General features: G+C 35.1%; 1 protein-coding gene across 7 annotated transcripts in view; it reads right to left on the reverse strand.

Moving 5' to 3' along the window:
• LOC106884261 (uncharacterized) overlaps positions 1-23,557 on the reverse strand; it is a 541,049-nt gene that overhangs the window by 381,544 nt on the left and 135,948 nt on the right. The window contains exon 1 of one of the 7 annotated variants that reach the window (XM_052966078.2): positions 4,262-4,281. The exons of the other annotated variants lie outside the window; for them this stretch is intronic. The gene's annotated coding sequence lies outside the window, so the exon portion shown is untranslated. Of the gene's footprint in view, positions 1-4,261; positions 4,282-23,557 lie in introns of those variants that run through there. 7 annotated transcript variants of the gene reach the window in all.

The following is a 23,557-nucleotide window of genomic DNA, read 5'->3' on the forward strand; positions in this document are numbered from 1 at the left end:
AAAGGCACGTTACCGCGAATTTCGTCGTGATAAAACATCTCGCATGGATATGGTATATTTAAAAATAAACACACACACACACACACACACACACACACACACACACACACACACACACACACACACACATATAAATTTGAAATGGGCGATTCTTTCCTGTACATTTTCTTTTGTTGGGATTTATGGTCAAATGGCTAGATGGAACTGCGCGAAAAATTACCCAGATATGTAGAATGATCCGGTGGTTTTACTGGGCCTTGTATTTTTTTCATAGCTCCCATTGTTACCGAGATAATCTGCTATAGTAATACTCTTGTGTTTATGAATGAGAAAGGAAAGGGTCATAGATGAATAAGGAAGGATTGGGTGATGTCAGACTTGGTAGTGGGATGATGAAAATTGTACGCTGAAAAAAATAAATCAGCTTTTCAACTCTGTGTGAATATATGTGTGTATGTAAAAGGGGGCTATGTGAATGTGAGTGTGTGCGTGTATGTGTGTGTATGTGTTTCTGTGTGTGTGCGTGCACGTGCAATGGAAATGGGATGGTTAACATTGAACGCTGAAAAGAAAAATCAAACAGCGTTTCAACTCTGTGTGAGTTTATGTGTGTGTATGTAAAAGGGGGGTATGTGAGTGTGTGTGTGTGTGTGTGTGTGTGTGTGTGTGTGTGTGTGTGTGTGTGTGTGTGTGCAATGGAAGTGAGATGGCGAACATTCACCGCTGAAAATAAAAATCAAACAGCGTTTCAACTGTGTTGCCAGCTACAGTATTTAGTCACGGCCTTACGTCGGACATGAAGGAAGGAAAACTTGAACATTCTTTTGAAGGAAACAAGCAGTCAAAGGATGATGTTAGTTGCGGATAGATTTTTCACACAAAAGGTAGTAATAAAAGAATTATTAAAACAAAATCTTGGTTTTGTACTTTATTTATATAAAAAAATACTACAATTAGCCATCATCTTTTACGGTACGAGGCCTTGCTAGTATATATATATATATATATATATATATATATATATATATATATACATACATAAAACAAAAGGAGATTTTTAAACTCGGCCCAGCAGCGATTAGCGAAAGAACACCAAACGCATTTCGGCCTTGCTGGGCTTTCTCAACGGTGTATACTCGCTCGCATATGTCTTACGAGATTTATCGCCTCCAATATAGAAAATTCTGAATTGTGCACTCACTGATATTGCGAATAACCACTGAGCAGAAAATCTCTTCAGCGCATGCATCTGAAGCAGTATTAAATAAAAAATAACTTCGGCATATCCGCAAGAGATTATCTCAGACGAAAACCGCATTAATTTCCTGTTAACGATGAATATACATTATGATACATTGATGGCGATTTTAATAATACTCATAATAACTTCATAGAGTGGTTCGATTAAGTAAAAATAGTGGTAACGTTATAATAAATATATCTTTTTAAATCAATTCAACCCGAGTGAGATCTGAACTCATAACTGAACAACTGATCTACAACGGTAAAGAATTTAGTAGTAAGAGGTGTATAGATCTAAGGTCTCTACCTTAGATCACAATGGCCCAGTTGTTAGGGCAGCGGTCTCGCGGTCGTAGGATCGCGATTTCGGTTCCCAGACTGGGCGTTGTGAGTGTTTATTGAGCGAAAACACCTAAAGCCCCACGAGGCTCCGGCAGCGGGTGGTGGCGAACCCTACTATACTCTTTCACCACAACTTTCTCTCATTCTTACTTACTGTTTCGATTGTGCCTGTAATTCAAAGGGTCAGCCTTGTCACACTGTGTTACGCTGAATATCCTCGAGAACTACGTTAAGGGTGCACGTTGTCTGTGGAGTGTTCAGCCACTTGCACGTTAAATTCACGAGCAGGCTGTTCCGTTGATAGGATGAACTTGAACCCTCGACGTCGTAAGCGACGGAGTACCAACAACATAGAACTAAGAGAGCTCTAGAGATTTAAAATCTCAACTCCATTTCCATTCCAGAAGCCGATGAGACACGGAAATATCACAGATAATCTTTCCAGATAATTCTAATAGCCCAGTGAACTGAGGCGACGTAGAATAAATTGTAATACTCAAATACATTGCTGAATGTCTGTACTTTATGGGATTTTGTGATCTATGAGAAATTACTCCCAATGCTTTATAGGCTGTCATTTTCCCTCTATATCAATACTCGCAGATTTAATTGAAGTATTTAGATGGCATGATTTAATGTGATAAAGCATTGTGTCTGCTGCCCTGTTATATCTACAAGCTATCGCATAATATATATATATATATAAAGTGTTAACGATGATTGATGTTGACTTTTCACTTAACCCAAATTGATATACTTTATGGAAATTTAATAAAATATATTTGTCTTACATAAATACAATGACTGCATAGTCTATGAAGAAAAAGCAGGATCCTGCTTTCGATCATGCTTCGACGAAGGATGTATTTTAATTTAAATGTTTGCAACGAAATAGTGATCGTAAACTTGATTGACCAAACATTAATTCTGGATCCTAAGCAAACTGAAGAAGCTACGTCATGGCTTGTTTTGAATATATAAACATCGGAATGTCTTACCAGAAAAGATTAAAGGTGAGAGATTTCGCGATAGTCTATTACTGTTATAGGAAGGATGAAGCGATAAAATAAAGAACGGAGAGAATTATACTAAAGCACTTAGTATGTCGCGAATTTTATTTCAACAGATAATTTAATAGCACAGGATATTTTGAATACTAAAGTTTAGGTGAATTGAATAAATAGCATAAAAATCAACTCAGAATGAATCCTGTGTTTAAGAAAGTAGATTTCGTGATTTTCATAATCTTCCTAAGTAATCCTGTTTCTTAATTGCATGCAGAGTCACTTACGGCCAAACGTTTGACCTGCAGGGTATAGCAGCTAAAACCTTATCAAGCATCACAACGTTTAATACCATAAGTAAAAATGTCTCCTCTTTTTATCATTTATTTTGTACTTGCTTCAGTCATTGGACTGCAGCCATGCTGTAGAACCGCTTTGAAAAAGTTTAGTCGGAACAAATCCAAACCAGTACATTACTTAAAGTCTGGTACTTATTTTATCGATATCTTATTCCGGAGCCACATGGTTGCAGGGCGTAAACAAACCAATACCGGTTGCCAAGCGGTGTGTGAGGACACAGAGAGATACACACACATATACACATATGTATATATATATATATATATATATATATATATATATATATACACGATGATATTTTTTCAGTTTACGTCAAGAAAATGCACTCACAAGGCTTCGCTAGGTACAGGACTATAGCAGAAGTTTGTCCGATGTGCAACACAGTGGGACTGAACTCAGCACCATGCGACTGAGAAGCAAACTTCTTACCAAATAGCTATGGCTGCAAGAAAAAGGGTGACGGAACCATCACAGTTTGAATACATTTCGTTATAAATCTGCTCGCTAAGGGGCGCATTGGGCACACGGATGCTAAATAAAAACAACAAAATCAATTTTGTATAGGGTAAAATGTAAATCTAACTTGCCTTGAAAAGAACAAACAAGTTTATATTACCAGATGCTGGAGAAAATTACGCGCGAACACACACACACACACACACACACACACACACACACACACACACACACACACACACACACACACACACACACGCACGCACACACACGCACATATATTACTTGTCAGACTTACGTTGCTTTAAGCGCAATCTCCTAGAAGTCATGGTAATGAAACTACTGCAGAACGACTCAGAGAAAAGCAGCTATAGGATTTCAAAGTCACTGACGTCTATTATTATTTCAGTTAAGATTACAAACATGTTATCAAGATGTCACTATGTTTTCATTGCTTACCTACTAATTCAAGCAATTAAAATATTTACAAGAATTTGTGTCACTTACTATGATATTTGGACTTTCAGATCAGCGCTTTCTGATACTGTTTTAAGCACACACACTCACACACACACACACACACACACACACACACACACACACACACACACACACACACACAGACGCATATTATATTAACATCTAAACGTACATGTTTGAGTTTGTATAAGTATGTGTAGAGATACCACTGTTATTTGCATCTCAAATTTTGTACAGATAATTTAGAGAAATGTTCACGACGAGAGAGAGAGGAAAAAGAAAGAGAAAATGGGAGAAAAAAAGACAGACAGATAGACGACAGAGACAGAGAGGTGGGAGAGAGTATATGCGAGGAGCGAAACGTCAAAGATATTTACCTAGAACTCTCTCTTGTTTACCAATAGACCGTATTAGAGTGACAAATTAATGAACAGCTTTATTGATTGGATAAACAATTAAATGATGACTTAGTTCTTCTTGTCATACCTCTGACCTAGAAGAATAGTAAAGAGTTGGAATCCCGCAGCCAATATTCATCCATTACCTGCTGATCAGAATAATTCCAAATATTAGGATCTAATGGCATTTATCACATGGAGGCTGCTATTGAAATTCATACCTACTGCACACAAGTCATGCACTGTCAGATGGAATATTGTATGTTCTACCAGTTAGATTATTCCATCTCTTTTTCCCAGAAATATACCAATCTTGGTTGACTGTCGACAGAAGGATGCTCGAACAATATATTTCTGATATCATTGATTATTTGAATAATACAATATAATTGAATAGCAGAAACGGTAACTCACTAATGTCTATCAATTACTCTACTTTCAGATTTTAAATCCCATCAGGCTAAAATTCGCCTTTTATCTCTCTGGGATCAATAAAATAAATTCAAGTCATATACCGGTATCGATTCAATCGACCGAACTCCTTCCCTATAAATTAGTGTCACTAGCAAAGTAAGGAATAAATATTGGAATAGTGAAAGTGCTGGACTTCCACAAACGGCTGAGTAGTGGTCTTAATGTCTTGTGATATTAATTATGCCACCTCTCCGCTCTCACTCGTTAACTTTAGTCATGTACTAGGCATGTATTGAGGTCAAATATATTTCCAATACTGCTCCTGCTATTTCAGTCTTATAAAGAAGCATAGTTAGAACAGAGAATATTGATATTTAATTCACGAGAAGCCCTTCTCTTGTGAATACATGCATACACCAATGACATTATTTCTAATATATAATAAAGCAGTGAGCTGACAAAATCGGTAGAATGCCAGACAAAGTGCGTAGCGGCATTTCGTCCGTTCTGAGTTCCAAATCTGCCGGTATCGACTTGGTGTCGATGAAATAAGTACCAGATGAGCGCTGGGGTCGATGTATTCGACTAACTTCCTCTACCAAAATATAAAGCCTTGGGCCTAGGTAGAATATGTATTTAGGCAGGGAGCCGGCAGAATCGTTAGAACGCTAGAGAAAATGCTCGATAGCCTTTCTTTCAACGCTTTACGCTCTGAGTTCAAATACCACCGAGGTCAACTTTGCCTTTGGTTTTTTTTTCGGGGTCCCACTCAAATACTGGGATCAATGCAATCGAATTGCGCCAACCCTCAAAAGTGCTGGCTTTGAGCCAAAATCTAAAACCATATATCAAGGCAGCGAGCTGGTTGAATCGTCACCACGACGGACAAAATTCTTAGTAGCATTTCGTCCATCTTTACGCCCTCAGTTCAAATATCCTGAGGTTGATTTTGGCTTTTGTCCCTTTGGGATCAATAAAATAAGTACAAGTCACGTACTTAAGTCGATGAAATTGACAACCAAATTTGAGTCCTTGTGCCTATAAGTATCAAGTTTTATTTTTAATATGTATTTCAAATAATTACACAAAAGAGATTATTCTTTAGCATATTTTTACAATTATCGTAACGAACAGCGATGATTTTTTTAGTCTTTTATTAAATTTATATAGATGGATTTCATTTATCACACACAATTCTTTCCTTTGTTTGAAAATTGCAGATGCGTTCTTGGGCTGGTCATGCTGGCGTAATTAATGTTCTTAACTTTCTAATAGTCAACCATTTATTAGAGTCAATATCATGTCTTTGTTACTCATTAATGTTTAGCTCTAACAGTGTGCTGAAAAGACAGAAACGGCAAAGAAAATGCGATGTTGTATTTCGTTAACCCTTTCGCATTCAGAATACTCGGTCAAATGTGATTCTATTTATTGACATAATTATGAATTAAAAATACATGATCTAATAGCATCGATATTTCGATGGTGTGATTGTTTATTTTCGGAATGACATTGCGGGGTAGGTATGAGAGGCCAGGTCTGGCTATTTTGAACATAAAACAATGTAGAATATTTGGGCCAGATATGGACCATTTAAATGCTAAATGTTAAAATCTGAATTCGTTTTCTGCCAAACGAAATACGCCAGAGATCGATATTTTCTTTACATTTTTTCTTTTGTCGTATTTGTGGCTTTTCCTATTATGAACGGCAGATGAGTGCTACACAGTTTCTCGCTGAATAATCAGAAAGGTGATTTTCTTTCTTTGGGGACGGGGATCAAATGTATGTGCTGCACATTAACGCATATGCACTATCAAATCGTCATTGCCTTTACTGGTGCACAGTGTGCCACGTGTCAGATATAGAAGCGACCGAAGAGTATCGTGAAACGAAGTGTTTTGCCCAAGAACACAAAACAACTCCTACTCCAGGAATCGAAAGTACGACCATACAATTTTGAGTGAAAACCCCTAACTATTTAGCCATGTGGTGAAATCGATATAATAAGTACAATACACTAATGATAATTAAGTAAAGCATGACAATAACCCCGTCTGTAAATCTGTGGCTTAGTGCCAAAGTCAGCTCAAAATATCACTCGTTAATTTTAGTGTAATGGCTGTGTGCAGCATTGAACTATACCACGTACAATAGTACCTAATTATAGCTAGCTAGGTGGACTATTCCTATAGTTGCTAAGTAGCCACTGCAATTCCCTGCAATAGTAATGACAGGATATGATCATTTGATTTTTCAGGTACCTAATTAGCTGTCATAATTAGCTAGGTGCATCTGACACAATTGAAATTTCTGTTGAATGAATTTTGTTCTCTCACTTTAATATTTAATGGCATTATCTACCGGCCGCCTATCAAATGATGATTGTGGTATTGCAGCCTTTCCTAATAAGGGAAATAAGAAGAAATAAGTGGAATTTAGCGTCTAGGGTTCGAGCTGCGTTCAACAAAATAAATGTTGCTTTAATTAATATAAATAGATTTATCTCAAGGAGAATCGTTAGTATCTCTTACTTTTGGATATTCATAATCGTCGCCTTTCAATAACACTCGAAGATGTTTAAGGTAGCAGATTTTATTGATAAGAGATGAGAGGTATTAGTCTTTATTATTTAGTATAGATATAATATTTTTAAAAAAGCATATACGTAATAAAAGAAAGAGAACGATCAAACGATCGAGAGATAGACAAACAGATATAGATAGATAGATAGATAGATAGATAGATAGGCCGTAAGGAAGCAAAACAGATAAGATACATAGATAAATAAATGCAAACATACAAAGAAAAAATGTTTGAAACGGAAAGCGATATCGACATTATGTCTGAGGCGGCGTGTCAATTTTAATTTGAAGTAGATTTTCGGATTAATCTCTCAGCATATTGTTTCGTACAATAAAAAAAAAAAGTTGAATGACAAAGCTTTTAAAGTGAGATTTTTCTTATAAAATAACCAGTGGCAATCAGAAGATGGCTACTATTGTTCAACTATAAACGGATATATTCTTCTTATAAATATTCCTGGCTGCTTAAACATTGAAGATTATTATTCCGGTATAAGAATCAACTGCTATCATATACCAGTTCAATATTTTAAACCGATTTTTTTTTTTTAAGAAATAATGAGTTGCTATGCTGAAAATTGGCCAAAACCTAGTTATAGGTTTTATCTGTTTTCCAGGTTAATCTAGTCCAGTTGTTTCCAAATTTTTTTTTTTAATTTTATTTTATTTTTGTTGTTGTTTTTGTTTTTCTTTTGTAGCTCAGTAACACTTTTCTTTTGAATGGGGTTTTGCAAGTGTTTCTTCTTTATGGTTTGCGAAAGAAAAACAACCACATACAAAAAGTAACTCATATTGCACGGTGGTTCATTATGCATACTTTTGTTAATAGTATCCCATTCATTATATGTACTTCTCTGTGTTTGGGTTTTTTTTTTTTTCGTAAGATTATTGCGCGAACAAGTACCTCCTACGTTCGATCTTTATGGAGATTTAACAAAAGAAGGCGATAACACATATAATTCCTTCTACAATAGGTACAAGGCTTGAAATTTTAGTAGAAGGGTCTAGTCGATTACATAGACTCCAGTGCGTGACTGATACTTATTTTATCAACCTCGACGGAATTTGAAGGCAAAACCTAAAGAAGGACGAATTGCCACTAAGCACTTTGTCTGGCGTGCTAAAGATTTCATCAGCTAGCCACCTTAAGGACTTGAATAATGAAAATACATTGGGTCTCCGCGCATCACAATTCATGATTCTTTTAACACATTAGATAATTCCCAACTCTTCTACTTTATCTTTTATTTTGTACTCGTTTCGGTCAGCAGACTTTGCTCATGCTGGGGCGCTATTAGATCGAAGAATTTTAGTTGAATGAATCGACTACAGTAATTACTTTTTTCAGTCTGGTACTTATTCTATCGGTTGTTTTACCGAACCTCTAATAAACAAGGACGTAAACGCACCAACACCGGTTGTCAAGGCGTGGGCGGGGACACAGACACAAGCACACACATATATACACGACATGTTTCTTTCAGTTTCCGGCTACCATATCCAATCACAAGGCTTCGGTCGACCCAAAACTATAGCAGAAGACACTTGCTTAAGGAGCCACGCAGTGTGATTGAACCCGGAAGCATGTGGTTGGGAAGTAAATTTCTTACCACACAGTCATGCCTGTACCTTATTGTTATGTTTTATAGACATTTGAAAATATTGAGGGTACAAGTTTCATCGAAATTTGCCGCTCCCTTAGGGCTCATAACGCCTCTAAGAGATGCTATCACTCAGGTTTAGAAACATCTATCTAGCTAATATATCTGATTTTAAACATTTAGGAACGAATGTCTAGTATTACTCTGAAAGGGTTAACGTTATAAGAGTGAAAAGCAAATAGGATTTTGGTTGTAAAAGTTTTTTGAAGCTGTTTTTATATTCTTTGAATTACTTTTATCCACTCAGATAGGCTCATTAAATTTTCTCTATCAATTATATTTATAGCTCTCGTCAAGTATTCATGCAACTTTTAGTTGTTGTTATAGATAAAACTTTCCATTTTACCAGTGGGACAATTAGACATTGGCATGTGTCAAGTTTGATGAATATACACCTTAATGATTCGCAAACAGGTGAGATCGAAGTCTGTGAGTGATCAGTAATTAGATGTTTCCTGTAGTCATTGTACTGTTTCTATGGCAACAAATACGACACAACGATAACAACATCGACAAAGAAAATGATATCTATCGACTAATCAATTATTTAGAAGCAGGGTTTGTTTCAGACTAGTCGCCGACATGAAGAATTAGCATATATATCGGAAAAGAGGCGAAGACAGGTATGTGTTTGACTGTTTCAGAGCATATCATTGTATGTAGGTTATCCATTTCTAACTACCTCCACACTTTCTCTGTCTGTCTGTCTGTCTGTCTGTCTCTCTCTGTCTCTCTCTCTCTCTCTCTCTCCCTCTCTCTCTTTCTCTCATTCACTCTCGTTTGTCGTGTATGTTCTGAACGTATGCGCACAAGTTTGTGTAGGTATATCTATATATATATATATATATATATATATATATATATATATATGATCAGATACACTCACACATAGATAGATAGATAGAGTTATGTATATATATATGAGTATATATATATATACATACATATATATATATATATATCTTCTTAGGCCTCCGTCGGTCATGGCTGACCATGGATGATGTCATCCGTCTGTTGAGTTGTCTATTATATATATATATATATATATATATATATATATACATACGTAGTCATATAATTTATATCTGTGTGTGTGTGTGTGTGTGTGTGTGTGTGTGTGTGTGTGTGTGTGTGTGTGTGTGTGTGTGTGTGTGTGTGTGTGTGTGTGTGTGTGTGTGTGTGTGTTAGTGTGAAATTTAGAAAAGCAACATGTTTGTATACAATGTTGTTTCTAGTAAAAGAATATTTCTACGGAGTCTTTTCTAATGTTGCAACAGGTCTGTAGCGAGAATGATTTTTGAACCATACAAAGAACGACGATGACACCAGTTTTTTCAAATTAGGAAGCACAATCACCAAACGTGATCTCAAATCTGGATGGATGACCTTCTACGAAAAAGAATGAAAACCACACAAAGAAAGTGTTTGCTTCGAACTGAGAAACTCGACGCAGCGTATCACGTTAGGGTTGCAGCCCGTCTATTAAGAGTTAAAAAAAAAAAATTGAGTCAGTGAAAAGTTGTTTAACGGTGAAATTCTGATGAAAACTTTCTCAAAAATGTAACAGGTGACATAACGTGGGAGCTTGCCGTGTTTGTGTTCGTGTTTATTTTATGACAAAACTACATAGCTGATCATACAACTATAATCTTGAGATATATAATGATATTTTAACTGACACTAAAAACCAGTATTGGGCATTTTATTTTTCATCAAGCGTTGCAGATAAGGGGTTACTCTCCACTGCGTAGACTCTGCTCATTACCAATCAAATAAAAAGAGCGATTCGACAATTTTCATGTCCGATGGCGAGCTGACAGTATCGTTAGCACACCGGAAAAATGCTTAGCAGCATTTCGTCCGTCTTTACATTCTGAGTTCATATTCTGCCGAGGTCGACTTTGGCTTTCATTCCTTTCGTGGGAGCGGTAAAATAGCTATCAGTTTTAGCACTGGGATCGATGTAAGACTTATCCTTAACTCCGAAATTGCTGGCCTTGTGCTTAAATTTGAAATTGATATATGCTATAGTTTACTCCAAATTTAAAATAAGTATCACTAGCCTCCGGGAAAGGAAATAAATAGATCCCCTCTATACACAACCACAGTACAGATAGGTTAACATGGGAACTCTAGTTTCATAGAGATCGCAAGCAACTGCTCCATATGTCCAAACTTCCAGACAGCATTGCTACTAAACATATATGTATTAGTAAAATGACAGGCGTATATTACTATTTTAAGTAATCAACTATTTCAAAATTTCTTTATGCATTCAGTTATTGCCATGTTTGTTCTCATTTATTTTATGATCAAACTACATCACTGATCATACAGCATTAGTACTGCAAGCGAAAACTACAATATGATTTTCTACTTTTGAAAACATGTTCTTTACGGAGAGATTTACTCATGTGGTTTTAGGTTACTGATAGGTCGCAAGCGGTGGAAAACAATTCTATTGTACTTTAATACCGAACTACAGCATTATATACAGAACTATGATTACTCAGATTTTAGCTTGTTGATACTGACCGAAGTTTTCACTTTTCTTACTCAATGTCCCAGTAATCTAACAGTGTCGGTCTATTTAATCAACCATCCCTACTAAATTAGCAACGTATCTAAGGAAACACCATGAACAGCTTATGAACAGCTTACATTGTTGTTTCCGACATTACATTTTAAATCTTAAATCATCTAAATTTAAGTCAGTATTTTGTCTTTTTGTTGTTGGTAAAATACACCATAATATATTGCAACCAATTCTAACAACCATTGTCCACCACCAAAGATGTTGGCAGTCTTTAATGAAAGCAAGCCAATATTACTTTGAGAGATGGTTAGGCCAAAGAGTGACAATGACAAAATAGATAAAGAATCCTGTCATTAGTGACGTATTATATATTTGGATAATGTATTATATTCTAATAGAATAAACTAAAGAGGTAGTGAAAAGTACTTCCCATTATCGTACAATCGGCACTATCTTTGAATCTTGAGTATTAGTCCTGTATACAAGCAAGAAAATGAAAACGAATGAAAAGAAAAATTTTCGCCATTATAAAATCCATGGTTATTAGATCTGCATCCATCTTTGTCAAATGTTTTCCTCGTGGCACCATTCACACTTAGCAAAATAAATCATACTCCAACATCAACTTGAAAGACCTATCTAAACAATACACTGGGTTTTGGCCAACGAATATTAATGCAATGCGATAATAACAAACAGTTGATGTCAGTTTCATCCACCATTTTAGTTTGAAATTGTATGAAAGCAAATTGAAATATATATTTATTAATTTGATTTGAGTGGGAAGCAGGTCTAAATTATGAAAACTGTATTCGAAATAAATGGAAAAGGAGACAGAGAGAAGCGAAGAAATTCTGAGTGACTTATATAATATATATCATAGGATAATGTAAATGTATCTACAGGGAAATATTCAGTAACTATTCCTACTGTTCTACTGTTGTTCATCTTGGTGACTTCTCCCGTTTATCAAGGGGGGAAAACATAGATATCCGAGAATTTAATAGTTGAAATAACCGTTGCGCCTACACATATTCACTTAACGAGTGTATGCATGTGTGTGTGTGTTGGTGTGTTTGTGTACGTGTGTTACTCTGTGTGTTACTGTCTGTATGTGTGTGTGTTGCTCTGTGTGTGTGTGTGTGTATTTGTGCTAGAAAGATGAGTGAGATTTGTGGCGATATCGGAAACTATACCCATTTAGGTATTATTTTAAAACTCGGGGGGAAGTGGTTAGAAAATAAAAGAAAACAGCATAAGAAGGGTTTTGTGGTATAAAAAGAGTCGTGAGGAAGAGAGTGAGAGGGACGAATGAGAGAGACAGGGAGAAATATTTAGAGAGATAAGGAGTGTGAACGATAGAGTAATATAGGAAGAGAGGGTGAGACGCAAGAAGGAGAGATAGGGAAAGGAAGATTTGTGTGTGGTTGTTTTGAATGACAGATAAGTATATGAGAGAAAGAGAAAGAAATAGGATTAGTGGAAAAGAAAGAGAGAGAGATGGGTGGAATGAATGAATGAATGCTTATTATGGTAGGTTATGTTAGTCGGCTGAATAAGGTATTGAGTAGGGAAAGCAATATAAAAAAATAGAAGAATGTTAACGAAAGCGAAGAAAAAGGGGGAATCAACGAGAGAAAGAGAACGAAAGAGAAATTAATGAGTTATACTAGATGATGAAGAAGAAGAAGAAGAAGAAGAAGAAGAAGAAGAAGAAGAAGAAGAAGAAGAAGAAGAAGAAGAAGAAGAAGAAGAAGAAATTGTGACATGAAAAGGGTTTGAGATTATGCTTTCAAAAATCTGAACTGAACGAGTTGCTAAAGAGAAGAAAGAGAGTGAGACAAGAAGAAAGAGAAAGAATTATTGAAGGTAAGAAAAATGGAAGAAAAGGAAAACAAAGAAGAGGAGACAATTTCAAATAGAAAGTAAGAGATGGTGGCGCTCCTTCGTGACTACAGTCGAAAGTTTGAGAATACAAATAAGAAAAGGCACTGTTAGGTTCACTGTGTATAAATATGCTTGTGGTGTGGAGGGATATTCGTAATCTTCGAAAGTAAAATATATTGACTGATTGATTGATTGATTAATTGATATATCGTTAAAACGGGCTGGTATAGAAATAGCTGTGTCAGTATATGCGGAGAGAATGTATAAATATTAGTATGTAAACCAGCAAACCAGCACACAGTAACCATAAACCATATTAGTTTATGTGACGTCTCTACCAGAAATATCAACCTATCTCCCCCAAATTAACAACTTACAGAAGTGCACATTCGGTACGTGAAAGCACGTCACCATATGATTTGTACGATGGACTTCCAACTATTAAAGTATGAAGTCAATACTCGGAGTATGCGGCGTGTTTTCTTGAGCAAGATATTTCATTTCACTTTGCCCAGGTACACTCAGTTAAAAGCGAGTGGCACTAGCATCTGGGGGCAAGTAATTCTGCCACAGACCGGCTTCCCGTTGATGTGGCTGGATCCTACAGCCTCAGGCTACAATGAGGCTATAACTCCACCATAGAAATCCGGACAAGCTATGATCTCATGGACCTGTGAAATCGCCTGCGAGAAGACTAATATGCATATATATATATATATATTAAAACAAAAATTCAGATTCTGGTCATAAAGTTACCAACAGTTTCGTATCCACGAAAGCCAAAGCCACGACAGACTCTATACAAGACAAATTTTTTTTCTACCAAGCGGAAGCGAGGAAACGCGCAGATATCGAGATTTAAGGCCACAATACAAGGGAGGAGGCAGGTTTCTCTTGCAAGGTATACAATAACTGTCGAGTCGGAGGCTGAAGCGATGCTGAAAAAGTCATCTATAAAGCTACGGTGGCACTGAGACCTGCCATCAGCAATACCAGCAATGTACCATTCGGTAACTCTATGACTAGATTTAAAATTTTTGTTTTGATAATGACTTCTCTCTTCTTTAGAGTGTGCTTCTTTTCTGATATATGTTTTATTGACTATATATATATACACACGTGTGTGTATATATAAAATCAAGATTGTCTGTTTTAGTTGTAACTATATACACCATTACAATACCGATATAAACCTGGTATATATTTTAGGTGTTTTTTCTGCTCTCTTAATGAATATTTCTGTGACCTGAACATTCTTTGCAATATCTATTCAGATAGGTGAGCACGTGTTTGTTCTTGATATTTCAACGGTTTTCATATAACACTAAAATCTACCTCAACGATTTATAGGAACAGTAAATTCCCATGTTTGGCCTTTTACTATGCCGCCGATAAGCCCCAAGGTGCCTACATATTTTTATGAACGTCTGATTTCTCGAAACGATTCTGTTCGAAAACGATACAGAATATGTATTAATGCTATTTTGGAATGGTGATAACAAAGCAAATAAAGCTAGAAATAATAGCCTATGAATATTGGGTTACAGACCCCATGGATCGAAAAAGTCGAAGGCTGCCCGATGAACAGGAACTCATATCACCTGTAAACATAGCAGGAGTTCTACCGTTGGACCAAAGGAATCTTTTCAACTTCTCGATCCATTTCAGACTTCTCTTATTCAAAGGGATTTTTCTACCAACACGGTATTATTTATAGTGTTAAATACTCCGAGATCCAGAATATACTATGTGTTTATTTCATTATGTTGCTCGATTTGAAATACTCTATGATTTAGCTAGCTATATCAGTTATCTTTTATTTGTTTCAGGCAGTGCAGTCATGCTGGGTCACCGCTCTGAAGAATTTTTAGTGAAATGTATCGACCCCTGTACTTATGTTTTTTTTTTTTTTAACCTGATACTTATTCTATGGATTTCTTTTGCCAAACCACTTGATTATGTGGACGTAAGCACGCGAAAACCGTTGCCAAGCGGTGGTGAAGAACAGACACAGACACAAAACACACCCACATAGATATATACATATATATTGTTGTAGTGAAAATAGTACTGCCCTTCCCACTATAAAGTCAGACAGTCAGTAGTAGTAGAGTCATTGTACGAGTTCTCAGCAGGAATCAATGTCAGTTATGTGATATATACGAGTTCGAGTTACTGTCGAGGTAGGCGTTTCAAAGTCGTTGTCTTGCGGAGCTGTCAGCGATAGCACGGTAGACGCGTCAGAGGTAATAAGACGCGGAATACCGCCACAACATAATAGTGGCGACAAGAATATTACAAAAACATACGAGTGGACGAGGATCTCACATTATAGCGTATACTAGCTAACTCGTGCCGACAAAAATGACGGCTAATTGCAGTATTTTATAAATAAATATGGATGGTAAATCCAATTAATACACTTGTCAATGTTATCTAGTGGTTGTCTTCTGAGATGTGACGTCGATCATAGTTGGTTACTGTAAGAACGCTGGTTCGCATGCAATCATTCACACACTTCCCTTGTACACGCACACACATACCCTCACACAGTGTTGAAATGCTCCCACTACCAGTTTACTATCACCCCTTCCTTTCTCATTCATATGTTGTGACGGAGAAAAACACAAGAGTATTATTATGGTAGTAGATATATACATGAATATATATATATATATATATATATATATATATATATATATACATTCACTTTCCATCTACGAAATCTATTCACAAGGCCTTTGGTTGGCCTGAGGCTATAGTAGAAGACACTTGAGCAAGGTGACACACATTTAGACTGAACTCGGATGATTGTGATTGGGAAGCAAGCGACTTACCACACAACGACGTCTGCGCCTAAGTTTTTTTTATTTTTTACTTTTACTGAGCTCTCAGCTAATCGCTTTACACAAAAGAAACTTTTACACGATCACAGCAAGATGTTCATTATTCCAATAATCTCTTTCTCTCACTCTGTCACACACACAATCATGTATGTATGTATGTATGTATGTATGTGCGTATGTATGTGTGTGTATATGCACATAGTATATAAGTATGTGTGTTAAACTGTATGTATGTGCACACATGCACACAAATAAAAGGAATATAGATCATAAGCAACGTTGATTTAATAGGTCGATATAATATCGGTATGCACTACATAGAAACATATATATATATATAGGTCAATGAAGAGGCGGCTTGCTTAAATTCAGTGCACACATTTCACGTGCGATTGAATATCGAATTCAATGCTTTTCACTGTTATCACTTCGATTACTTCTGAAGGTAAACATGTTTAGTCGGATACTGTCAGTTTTCAAATCACCTTACATGAACACAATCACGCACACGTGGTCACACCCTCCCACGCGAGCACACACACACACACGAATATATATGTGTTCCTTTCGAAGTAAAGATAAATTCACTGAATGCAATTTAACAATGTCTATTGATAATTTCTACTGCAAACTATACAGCAATGTTAAACTCTCTATTCCCGATTGTAACAGAGAAGTAAACTGCAAAGGACTGAGTTCTATATTCTCTATTCCTGATTGGAATCGGCTCAGTCCACATAGGCAGACAATTGCACATGAGAAAAAAATATGACAACCAACCATATCCGTCCACCGACATCACTGTCTTTCGACCGTCCATAGCTGACCGTTTTTTTTTTTGGAGGGTGTCTTCTTTTTTCCTTTTTCTCTCGTTTATCTTTTCATCAGGAGGAAAGACAATATATGCGGGAAGCTATTATGAAACCGGAGACGAAGTCCTCTGAAACAGGAAGATTTTAACAAACAAGAAGATGACATCAAATCTTAGAGCTAGTCTTAATGCTTACAAAAGCTGTACTCCGTTTCCCAAGGTGCAAAGTGGTAATGTTAAAACCAGTTATGGATTAAATCTACCACTCAAACAAGCCTTCGATTTGATCTAAGATCACAAAGAACAGGAACAAGGCAAAGTACATGGTCAGAAACTCTTTCAGTTCCCCCTATTTACTGCATTGCTTAGTCCTTTTTTACTGAGCCCCAAAAGGATGAAGGGTGAAATTTTCCTCGACGAGATTTGACCCCAAAGCGCAGAAACTCGGAAATAATAGCGCGAAACAGTCTATCGGATGTTCTTACAACACTGCCAAGCACTGCACAGGGGCGATCATACTGTCTTTTGTTTTTCAGACTACACTATTCAATGAAATTGTTTAGCTCACAGTAGGTTGTGATTTAAGGGAAATGTGAGTGTTATATTTATTTATCTAATAGGTCGATCTAGCGCGTTCTTCTCTATGGCTAGAACACAGAAGTTTTCCAAAGAATTGAATCAGCAGTTGCTAAAGTATATCTTATAGAATTGTTTGTTTCGCGTTTCATCATTACCTTTGTGCTTTGAAGATTTAACACAAACATCACAAGTACCAGTTCTCTATTTTGCATACATGTAACAGTGTAGGTTACTTGAAAATTCAGAACTTATTGATAATTTGAAACGTTTCAACGTCTTTCACAGATCTATAGATTTTTGCGTGTTTGTCAAGTCGTCAACGAGATTAACTTTCGTCACCTGATGAAAATTGACAAAAGAAAGAAAATCGAGGTTGTAGATAGTAATTCAACAGTTTCAACAGAATATATTATCTCCACTACATGTGTTTAGTATTCCTGTATCGTTTCAAACGTCTTCATGACCACTCTATCACAGACATACTGTCTCTTCCCCCCTCTCTCTCTCTTACTCACACATACAAATATATGGTTAGGTCAACGACAGCTAAGCTTGTACTACTACCAGCTTATCCTTGTGAAGAATTACTTGTAAGGAACTCAACAAAACAAAACCAAGGCCCGTCAAAAACGTAGATGGACCCACCATACGTTAAAAAAAACATCTAACAAAATACAAGCAACACAGAAATAATAACAAGAGGTGGGAGCAGTGGAGAATAATAGACGACTGAAAGAGAAGCGTAGACTTGCGCTTTTTAGACGTGGCGGAAGCAGAATATCTACACACATAATCTGAATAAAAACCGGGTAGGGTTTTTATTATGATCTACAACGATTTATAACACAGAATGATTTTAATATTTCTTCTTGGTAGGGCATATTTCTGTGAAAGCTTTTTCTTTTTATTAATGATGTCTTACAGCTTATTCACGTTACAAGTGTTGCTTGTTATCACACGTCGTTTCGCGGTTAATTAACAAGCAATGCTCATACTTATTATCGGATTTTGAAAACTTGCCACTACACGTTCGGGTCGATGGTGTTGTGGAAAACGCTCATTGCACACGTCAGCTTTGATCGTTCGCCAGCATTCTCCGACCGCAGGGCCTTCGAGGTCTCTGTGCATTGCTGTGTTTTAGGCTTTCTATAGTTGTTAGTGAGAGGTTTCAGGACAACGTGTCTTAAAAACAGTTTGCAGAGCATTTCCAGCGTCCAGTACTTCTGTCACACCAACTAGCTTGTTGCTCACAGTTGCACGTCCATGTCTTGGTATTTAGTCGATATAGACATTTGTCATGCTATTGAAGTGCTCTACAGCCAAACTCGGTTAGTGACAAGTGTTGTGTAGATTTTCGTTTTATATACACACACATTTATCATTATTATTATTATTATTATTATTATTATTATTATTATTATTATTATCATTATTATTTTATTACTATTATTATTAAGGCAGCGAGCTGGCCATGTCAGGCAAAATGCTTAGTGGAATTTCGTCCGTCTTTTTTTTTTTTGCCTTTCATCCTTTGACTTTCATCCTTTCAGGGTTGGTAAGATAAATACCACTTGAACATTGAAGTTGATGTAGTCGACATACCACCGCCACCTAAAATTTCAGATGGTGTGCCTTTAGTAAAAAGGATTATTATCATTATTATTATTATTATCATTATTATTATTATTATTATTATTATCATTATTATTATTATTATTGAGTGAGAGAGCAGTGCATGCCATCAAAGTGACACTGGGGTAAAATATACTAAGCCCAGTGTACCCATCATGACTACCCGTCTGATAAGAGTACACCAGGCACATACATCATAAAGATATGTGTGCGACGTGATGATTTCATATCAAGATGAACAGCGCATTAACTTGCAGGTGGAAGGCCAGTTAGAATTTTCTTCAGGTCGACTAGCCCATCCCGCTCAAATGGTCCTTGAATAACGGTTGTTAAGGATGTTGAACGAAACACTCATGTTTCCAGAGGTGAATTATTCAAACACCAAAGAATTCCTCTCAACACCTGGCTATGATGCTCCCCAAATACTTCTGCTCGTGATCAGAGATGCACATATCGTCAGCCGTCAAAAGACATTCTCAACCGGTTAAAGTCAAACAACTGACAATCAAATCTGTGCTATTGAGCAGAATATTTGCTGTAAACCATCTTTTATACCAAGACAAAACAATGTAAATGATAATACTTCCAATTAGTTAATGATCAGAAGCATTGAGAGCCAGCGCCTGGTACTGCATCAGGTCATCTCCAAGTACTGCATCAGGATATCGCCTGGTACTACATCAGAGCATAAACCTGGAACTGCATCGTGGCATTGCCTGATACTGTATCTGCCGACACAGCGTTAAAATAACATACTAAATATTTAGCTGTACCGAACGAATTCGAAGAGATAACCAAAATGTGTGCATTATAAAAAAAAGTTCGAATGTTAAGCTCACAAATCCTTAATTATGCACAGAAATCGAAGACATAATCGAGCTCATTAGCAGAACAATGAAACAATTCGATGGAGATTTATAAATATATATATATAAATAGCAAAACTTTTACACAGAATTTCCACAAGACACTCTATTTAACATTGTAAAAGCTGAACCTTCTTCAGACATACATCCGAAACATTGAAATTATTCATACAATATTTTTCAACAACCGGAAACGAGCAAGTTAGATTTACAATTCAAGAAGCTTCATATATGGATATGAATATGACAATGAACTTACAAGCGACAGGTAGACAGGTATACCAAGACAAAAATCATTGAACATCTAGAGAGCATCTTAGAGTTATATAATATACGTGCAGTGAGTCTATGGAAACATGTGTAGTACACAACTGCCTATTCCATTTCTTTCACTCACAAACTTATATAATTAACAAGATTTCTTGCTATGTATTGGAGTTGTATGGTAGTGATCATCTTACCTGAATTAATGTCTAATTCGATATGAGGCAAAGTGTATTGGATAACATTGATTAATAAATTTAATTCATCGATTATCATTTACTTTGTGTTATCTGTAGAAGCCTTGTCTAGGCTTGAGATTAAACAACTGTCTGTAACACAACCATATTGGATCTCACTACTTTATTGTATTTATATATATATATGTGTGTGTACATATATGCACAAATACTCTCTCTCTCTCTCTCTCTCTCTCTATCTCTCACAGAGAAAGAGAGAGAAGGGAGAGGGCTATTATTACGCTCTTATATTTCATTTGTAAGTAGTTATAAACAGACAGAAATATGAACATATGCATAGATTTATATTCAACTACATATCCACATACTCACTCACTCATTATGTCTGTCTGTCTGTCTATCTCTCACTTTCTCCCTTTCTAACAAGCAAACACGCAACGCATATACAACATGAACGAACAACAAACAGGTTCAGACGCGCACGCTTTCCACTCAACGTTAGCAACATACACATCTGATCAGAGATCTGGTTTTAATAGCCTCTTCTTAATGCCTGCGTCAGCTAATATATGTAGATATATTGATATATTTAGAAAGGTTTTTTTTTTACAAGTACTTATATTAACTAATCAATACCTGTAGCTGGTTTGAATTTTCCGAGATACATTGACATAAATATATAGATAGCAAGATAAATACTTAGACGGGCAGAAAGGACAGATAGACAAATATGGTGATTGATAGCTATAAAATTAACTGTCAAGCACACACGCACACACAAAGACACAAAGAGGGAAGTCGGGATAGAAAGATAGATGGAAGACAAGTAAACATGCATATATATATATATATATATATATATATATATATATAATAATAATAATAATAATACGCACAGATACATACATATATATATATATATATACGTACAAAGCGGGCAAAAGGAGTACATAGAGAGACAAAGAGAGAGAATGACAGACAGATGGACTGGCCTTTATATATATATATATATATATATATATATATATATATATATATATATATATATATGCATATATATATGCATATATATATATATATATATATATGCATATATATATGCATATATATATATATATATACTAGCAGAAATACCCGGCTTTGCCCGGGTTAAAGAGAATAATGAAATCTAAAAACGCCGTCTAGACTACGCAACCCTCAACTGTTAGTAGCTATGATACCATATTTCTACATTAATAACTCTCCAATCCAAGCCAGCATGGAACATAGACATTAAGTGGAATGCCAGTCTCTCATCTAGGAGGGCCTTGAAATCAATGTTACCAACTGGGGACTATGTGTGTCGTAGTGATAATAAAAAGACCCAAAGGAGGTTTGCAACGAAATAATTTTACTCAACACTTTGCAAGTGAATCAGTGGAGGCAAAGATGCGTCTCATTTACTTGACAATTTATGCACCACATTGCAGAAATCACAATGAAAGTATATCTGAAAGGGTAGTCTTACACTGCTGTACCGTTGAATTACAAATAATGCTCATCTGTTATGTTAGGGTTAAAATTTCATCAACATCAAAAATATATGAATTTTCATGGGAGTTATGGCCGTTATACATAGAATATAATTTCCAAATTTCATAAAGATCCGTCAGTACTTTTGACGTAGTTTTGGATAAGAAAACAAATGACTAATGTGTGTGTTTGTGTACATGTGTTTGTGTGTGATGGGTGTATATATGTATAGATATCTGTATGCATGTATATATATGTATATATGTGTACATATTACATGTACATTTATATATATATATATATATATACATCTACACATGTGTATACATATACATGTATGCATATAGATCTATATCTATATATATATATATCTATGCATATACGTGTACATATACATCTCTTTCTCTCTCTTTCTCTCTCTCTGAAAGTATCTGTCATTACAGTATCGAAATGTGATTGTTTCAGTTAGTGGAATAACGTGTACATATACATCTATATGTATACATATACATCTCTCTTTCTCTCTTTCTCTCTCTCTCTGAAAGTATCTGTCATTACAGTATCGAAATGTGATTGTTTCAGTTAGAATAGTTTCATTTTTAAAGTGAAAGTATTTGACATGAGTGTTTTTGTTTCACTTTTGACACGTAATACTTAAATAGTGGAGGAGATATTATGTTGCTGTGGGCTCGAACTCTGCAAGAAGTTAAAATGTTTTTTGACTAAAACACAACTGGAACCGTAAGTAAGGCATGTGTAAAATTTGAATGAAATTGGTTGTGTAGTTCTCGAGTTTTAGGGATTCACACAGACAGACAGACAGAAAGACAGACACACATTCTCATTTTTATATATATAGATATGCATATATATATATATATATATATATGCATATATATATATATATATATATATGCATATATAAATATATATATATATATATATATATATATGCATATATAAATATATATATATATATATATATGCATATATATATATATATATATATATATATATATATATGCATATATAAATATATATATATATATATATATATGCATATATATATATATATATATATATAATATATATATATGCATATATATATATATATATATATATATATATGCATATATATCATATATATATATATATATATATATATATGCATATATATATATATATATATATATATGCATATATATATATATATATATATATGCATATATATATATATATATATATATATGCATATATATATATATATATATATGCATATATATATATATATATATATGCATATATATATATATATATATATATATGCATATATATGCATATATATATATAATATATATATATATGCATATATATATATATATATATATATATATATGCATATATATATATATATATATATTATAATATATATATATATATATATATATGCATATATATATATATAATATATATATATATATATAT

Source organism: Octopus bimaculoides, chromosome 3 (genome assembly GCF_046866305.1).
Source record: "Octopus bimaculoides isolate indiv1 chromosome 3, ASM4686630v1, whole genome shotgun sequence".
NCBI lineage: Eukaryota > Metazoa > Mollusca > Cephalopoda > Octopoda > Octopodidae > Octopus > Octopus bimaculoides.